At 41.4% G+C, this 6945-nt stretch overlaps 1 pseudogene; it reads right to left on the bottom strand.

Annotated features, from left to right (window-relative positions):
* Positions 1–5729: 5729 nt before the first annotated feature.
* LOC102844434 lies at positions 5730–6707 on the bottom strand (annotated as a pseudogene).
* Between the last annotated feature and the right edge of the window lie 238 nt (positions 6708–6945).

Raw genomic sequence — 6945 nt, 5'->3', positions numbered from 1 at the left:
AGGTTTGAATTTGTTCTTCAATTCCTTGAGCTTAAGAAGTGCTGAACGAGGTCGGCCCTTTCGATTTTCCGACTCTAGTCTTCAATACATAGCAAGTGGGGTTTTTTTAATGGTCTGAATCAGATGTACCTTAGTCTTCAAACTAGCATCATTGCTCTTCAGTATTTCGAATAGGTACATGACAGTGTACTTGCCCAATGATCTCCTGATCTCCTGACTGCTGGTACCAATGGTGTTGATTGTGGATCCAAGTAAGATGAGATCACTGACAATTTTAATCTTTTCTCCATCTATCATGATGCTGCATATTCATCCAGTGGTGAGGATTTTTGTCTTCTTGATGCTGAGATGTAATCCATATTGAAGGCTGTAGACTTTGATTTTCTACAGCAAGTTCATCAAATCCACATTTCTATAATCTGCAATCAGTAAAAGACAAATTTTCTATGTAGCTGGTTACTGTAAACTGGTGCAGCTGTATACATGCTTGTATTTATTGGTTAGTCTGCCCAAGATCCTCCCCCTATCTCTACCAATCACAGAATGCTCCACCCATCCCCCCAGACAGGCCGCCAAAGGCAGTACCCCTCCCAGCTCCCCAAGGATTTATGACTGTCCTAGTGCTGAGAAGATAGCACCCAGTTCCAGAGACCAGGATCTGCAGAAGGCCAACAACCCTAGAGACCCTGGGAGGCACAGGACAAACGACTCAAAAAGCAACATACATTTTAGCCAGTGACACATATGGAATTGTAGGCTTGAGGGCACCTGTGAGGCACCTTCTAAGACACTCCAGAAATACTTGGGGGAAACTTGCAGAAAATTGAGGTCTTGTATTATACAGGCATGGGCATGAATCAATGCAATCTCGGTTATAAACTTTAAGTGACTTGATTTTTACTCACAAACAGATGAGGCTTTGGGGAAACTTAGGTTATATGGGAAACAAATAGAGAATTCCATTAGTGACTGCACTGGGTAGGCAGGCCTCTCAAAATGATTTTCTAAAAGGTCCAAGGAACATAAACAACCCTCAGTAAACACATTACCAAGGCAGAAATTCAGGATTTTCAGGTCAGGCCAGTGAATCTTAATAAGAGGGAAGTCACAGCAGAGGCTGATGTAAGGCATGATGATGTGTAGGGGTCACATCGCACCTGCCGGACTCAAAACTTATTGCCATTGAGTTGGAACCTATTCATAAGTGACCCTCCAGAGTGTTTCCAAGGCTGTAAGTAGCATGGAGGAGAGTGTCCAACTTTCCCTTGAGGAACTACTGGTGGAGTTGAACCACCAGAGAGGCCTCACATTTAGGTTAGCAGCTCAACTCCCTAAGGAAACCTAGGTCATAAGAATCACCAATCGAAGCAAAGCTTATTAATGTGTTGTTGTTTGTTGTTAGGTTCTATGGAATTGAGTATGATTCATAGCGACTAGGAACAAAAGATCTGAACCCTGTTCTATCCTGCGCCATCCTCACATCTCCTGACACACACAGCAGTCACTGTGTCAATCCACCTAGTTGAGGGCCTTGCTTTTCTTCACCAACCCTCCACCCTTCCCAGCATCATGTCCCTCTCTCCAAGGAATAACTCCTCCTAGCAGCATGCCCAAAGTATGTGAGGCAAAGCCTCATCATTCTTACCTCCAAAAAGCACCCTTGTTGCACCTTCTCCAAGACATATTATTTGGGTTTGGTTGTTTTTATGATTTTTCCCCCCATCAATGGGATGTTCAGTGTTCTTCTATGCCACCATAACTCAAAGGTGTCAATTCTTTTTATGACATCCTTATTCATTGTCCACGTCTTAGGTGCATAACTAGTAATCGGAAAGATTACTAGTGAATCAGAAACACCTTAATCCTCAAACTGACGTCACTAATCCTCAATAATTTGGAAAGGTCCCTAACTGCAGATTTCCCCTTTGGATCTAAGCAAGATGAAGCTGCTGGCAGTTTCAATCTACTCTCCATCCATCAAGACACTGCCTATTGGTCTAGTGGTAAAAATCTTTGTTTTCTTGATATTGAGGCACAGTCCATACTGAAGGCTGCATTCCTTGATCTTCTCCAACGAGTGCTTCAAATCCTCCTCACTTTCAGCAAATAAGGTTGTATCATCTGCATAACACAGGCTATTAATGAGTCTCCCTCCAATCCTGATGCCACATTCCTCTTCATAGAGTCCGACTTCTTGAATAATTTGCTCAGCATATAGATTGAACAGGTATGGAATAGAATACATCCCTGACACAGTCCCTTCCCAATTCCAAACCTTGCAGTGCTTCCCTGCTCTGTTCGCACAACAGCCTCCTAGACCAAGTAAAGGTTTCTCCTGAGCACAATCAAGTTCTCTGGGATTCTCATTCTTTTCTATGTCAGCCACAGCTTGTCATTATCCACACAGTCAAACGTTTTTGCATAGTCAATAAAGCACAAATAGACATTCTTCTGGTATCCCTAACTTGTATCCAGGATCCATCTGACAACAGCAATGATATCCCTGGTGCCACAGCCTCTTATAAATCCTGCTTGAACTTTTGGCAATTCCCTATCTATGTAGTGTTTCAGCTACTTTTGAATAATCTTCAGCAGTATTTTTCTTGCATGTAATATCAATTACACCATTCGATAATTTCCACATTCAGCATTCAGTTGGATCACTCTTCTTGGGAATAGAAATATGGACCTCTCCAATCTGTTGGCCAGACAGCCGTCCTCCAAATTTCCTGGCATAGACTGGCGAGTACATCCAAGGCTGCATCTAAATTGCAATTAACAGATGTTAATGTGCAGATTGCAGGTATTTAATAAGCTCTTCCCTGCATATAATCTGTTCTGTGATTATACATGGATATTTTAATGAATGTCAAACAAAATAAGTATGAATGTTGGATGGAAATCCAGTTAGCTTTGTAACCTTTCACTCAATTCAAAATAAAAAGAAAAACAAAATTGATTCAATAAAAAACTATCTTTTTCCCTTTAATTTTTAAAAATTATGATAATTGTATGCACACAAAAATGTATGCCACTCAATCCAATTACATGGATTGGATTCTTATTGTATAACCATTCTTATTACCCCTTTCCATATTATTCCACAACTATTACCATGAACTAAATACCTCCTAATCAAATATTCACTTCCCCCCTTCCTTCCCTTTTCAGATATTGTGTCCACTGTTGTTGTTGTTATGTGCATTCCACTAATAATTTTTATTTCTAAATATTTGGTTATTTCATATATATGAAATCACATAGTATTTACCTTTTTGATCGGTTTATTTAAATCATCTTAATGTTTTCAAAGTTCATCTATACTTTGATAAGTATGATGACTTTTCTTTATGGTTAAGTAATACACTATTATGTGTATTTATCAATGCACCTTATATATACCACATCTTGGATATTCATCTGTTGATGAACGATTTGATTGCTTTCACATACCATGTTGTCCTGACAAAATGAGTACCAAACACTATAAAGAGTGTAACTTTTGAAGACATTATGTATGTAATAAGAGTATATCTGTGCCTAACAGGATTTTCAATGGCTGATTTTCCAAAAGTAGATCACTCGGCCTTCTTTGAACCAAGGTGCCTTTGGATGAACTTGACCCTCCAATCTTTTGGTTAAGTCTGAGAACATTAACATTTTGCACAACCCAGGGACTCACATATTAATAAAAGCACATTTGAATACATATTGTCATGAGAGAATGTGTCCAGGCCATTTGAGGCTGTATTGCAAACCTAAGGGTCAGACCATTACCAAAGGAATCATAGGAGCTGCAGCCAGAGATACAGAGAAGATATTATAAAGTGAGGAAGGAGGGATTGAATGATATGAGTAACCACAAAGTCAGAAAACACAAGATCTACCAGAAATACAAGCTGGGTTTAGCAGAGCCCATAGCACTAGAGACACTATCACCAAAATCAGATGGATCTTGGCCAAAAGCAAAGAACACCGAGGAATGTCTGTCTATTCATGTCACATTGACTATACAAAGGCTTTTGACTGTGTGAATTACAACAAATTGTGGCTAATCTTGATAAGAATGGGAATCCCAGAACACTTGATTTTGCTCATGTGAAACTCATACTTGGACCAGGAAGCAGTCCTCAGAACAGAGCAAGGGAACACCGTATGGTTCAAAATTGGCAAAGGATTGAATCAGCGATGTGTCCTATCTCCATACCTTTTCAATCTATATGCTGAACAGAACATTAGGGAGGTCGGACTTTATGAGATGGAGCGTGGCATCAGAACTGGAGGAAGATTCATCAACAAACTGCATTATGTGGATGACACAATCTTGCTTGCTGAAAGTGAGGAAGATCCAAAGCACTTGCTGCACAAGGTCAAGGACTGTAGTCTTCAATATGAATTGAAGCTCAACATCAGGAATACAAAGATTCTCACCACTTGACCATGGTGAATGACAACACCATGATGGATGGAAAAGAGATTGAGGTTGCTAACAATTTCAACTTGCTCAGCTCCACAGCACTATTGTTAACAGTAGTCAGGAAACCAAAAGACAAATTGAACTGGAGAAGTCTGCTGTCAGGGACCTTTCCAGAGTACTAATGAGTAATGATGTCAATCTAGGGGCAAAAAGGAACATAATCTAAGCCATAGTCTTCACAATTATATATTATACATCAGAGAGCTGGACAATGACTAAAGATGACAGAAGAAGAATTGATGCCTTTATGTTGTGGTGTTGAAGAAGAGTATAGGATATACCAAAGACTGCCAAAAGAACAAATAGGTCTGTCTTGGAAATGGTGAAACCAAGTTTTCCCTTCAAGACAAGGATTTTGAGGCTCCATCTCACATACTTTGGGCGTATTTCTAGGAAGGAACAGTCCTTAGAGAAGGACATCATACTTGGAAGAGTGGAGGGACTGCGCAGGAGAGGAAAACCCCAGATAAGATGAATTGACACAGTAACTGTGTCAATGTGCCTAATGAGGGTAGGCGTGTCAGATCGATGAAACTGGCTCAGGATAGGGCAAGGTCTGTAGCTATTGTACATAGGGTCGTTGTCAGTCGCAGGCTACTCGGTGGCACCTGACGACAACATGGTAATCAAAAAGGAATGAAATAAGAAACAAGACCATGGACAAATAGATATCTCGGGTTATGATGACGCACGGTACTCTTTGCACACTGACATTGTGCAAAGGACACTCTGACTGAACATGAATGAGTAAGAGGAATGTTGCTACAGTCAAGCTGGTGGTAAATACGTTTTTAGGGATGCCAAATTGACTTTTTTTCCAGTTTTTCTTAAAGAACAGAATTTCTTGCTGTTGAGTTATGCTTTTGCTTGTAGGTGCAGCTTTGGAGAAGCTATTTATTTCTTCACAGATGTTGTATCTCAGCAGTTACTTTGTGATTCAGCCTAGTATGGTAAAAAGAATGTGCTTGGAAGGCAGAAAAACTAGAATTAAAATTCTGATTCTTCTCCTAAGCATTGGGCAAGTTACTTAACTTTGGCGACATCAGTTCCCCATTGGACTTATTGTCAAACCTGCTCAATAAGTAACATTCTCTATACTAGCAAGTATTTTTTTTTTTATTATAAATGTTTTTATTTAACAATTTTACCCATGGAATATATCATTGCATTATAAACTTAAAAAAAAATCTGAGTTTGAAGACGCTTAGGAAATAACTTTGGCAATGAAGCCCTGGGCCAAAGTCTTTGAAATCTATTCAGCCTCCTCTGTCTCTTCACCTTCACCACATTCAAAGCGCACAAAGTCCACCACAGATACCCCCTGGGGCTGCACATACTGTCCCAGTGTGATTGAGGGGTCCAGCAAGTAGGGCTGGGAGAGCATCTTGGTTTCCGCCTCTCTTCCAGGCTCATCGTCTAGGGAACCAACGGTGAGAGGGGCCATGCCTACCACGTGCTGCCCAAGGCGGCGACCGAGGTCTTCGAGGTTAGCTTTCCGCTCAGATGTCTCACAGACGACCAGCGCCCCATACTTTCCCAGCACCAAGCTGCTGATCGAGGGGCTGTGCATTGCTCCATGGACATAAGAGCCAATGTAGAACCCAGACGGCACCTTCACCCATGCAGCTCGCTTAAGAGTCATGTTTTCCCCCAGGTTCCCAATTGCTAATGCCAACTGATCTTTGAGAACGCCTTCTCTGTCAGGTACAGCTCTAAGTTCAGAGAGCTCAGAGGAATTCAGAAAGCCTTTACTGTATGTGGAGAGTTGATCCTTTAAACTTTGACAATGTAATAAGGTTCCAATGGCTACTTGCTGGACCAACTGTTGAAATTTTGAATTTCTAGAAACAAAATCTGTTTCACAGTTGACCTCCACTAGCACAGCTGCATTTCCTTCCTGCAGCAGCCCAATCAAGCCTTCTTTAGTCTTCCTCCCATGAAGTTTGGCAGCTTTGCTCCAGCCTTCCTTCTGGGCCTGCTTGTGAAGCCAGCTCTCTGCCTCTTTGAGATCCCCACCACAAGTCTCCAGGGCTTTCTTGCAGTTCACAAAAGAATAGCCCGTTTTTCGCCGCAACTTCATAAGGAACTCTTTGCTGGAAGACGAGGCGGCCAAACAGGGCCCAGTATGAAATGTAGGCCATGGATGTGGCGTCTGAAGCAACAGTGGGCCCACCTGGAGGCGCCCGGTCCGCGCAACCAGGCAGAAGCGCAACGCCTGCAGCAGCAGCATCTCTCCAGGTGGCACGTTCTCCGGAGCCGGCGCACTGGGGAAGTGACCCACTAGCAAGTATTTTCATAATTGACAAAATTATAGCTTACTTCAGCTTCAAAGTAAGGGCTTCTTGAGATACTCATTTCATCATTATAAAGATACCATGTTCAAATATTTTTAAAACTGACTTCATGTTCAAATATTACTTATATAGAAGCAGATATCAGATACTGGTAGCAAACCTACCATGAAAACA

Source organism: Elephantulus edwardii, unplaced genomic scaffold (genome assembly GCF_000299155.1).
Source record: "Elephantulus edwardii isolate Elephantulus edwardi_28Jun2011 unplaced genomic scaffold, EleEdw1.0 scaffold00036, whole genome shotgun sequence".
NCBI classification, from domain to species: Eukaryota; Metazoa; Chordata; class Mammalia; order Macroscelidea; family Macroscelididae; genus Elephantulus; species Elephantulus edwardii.
This window is presented reverse-complemented; position numbering and strand designations above follow the sequence as displayed.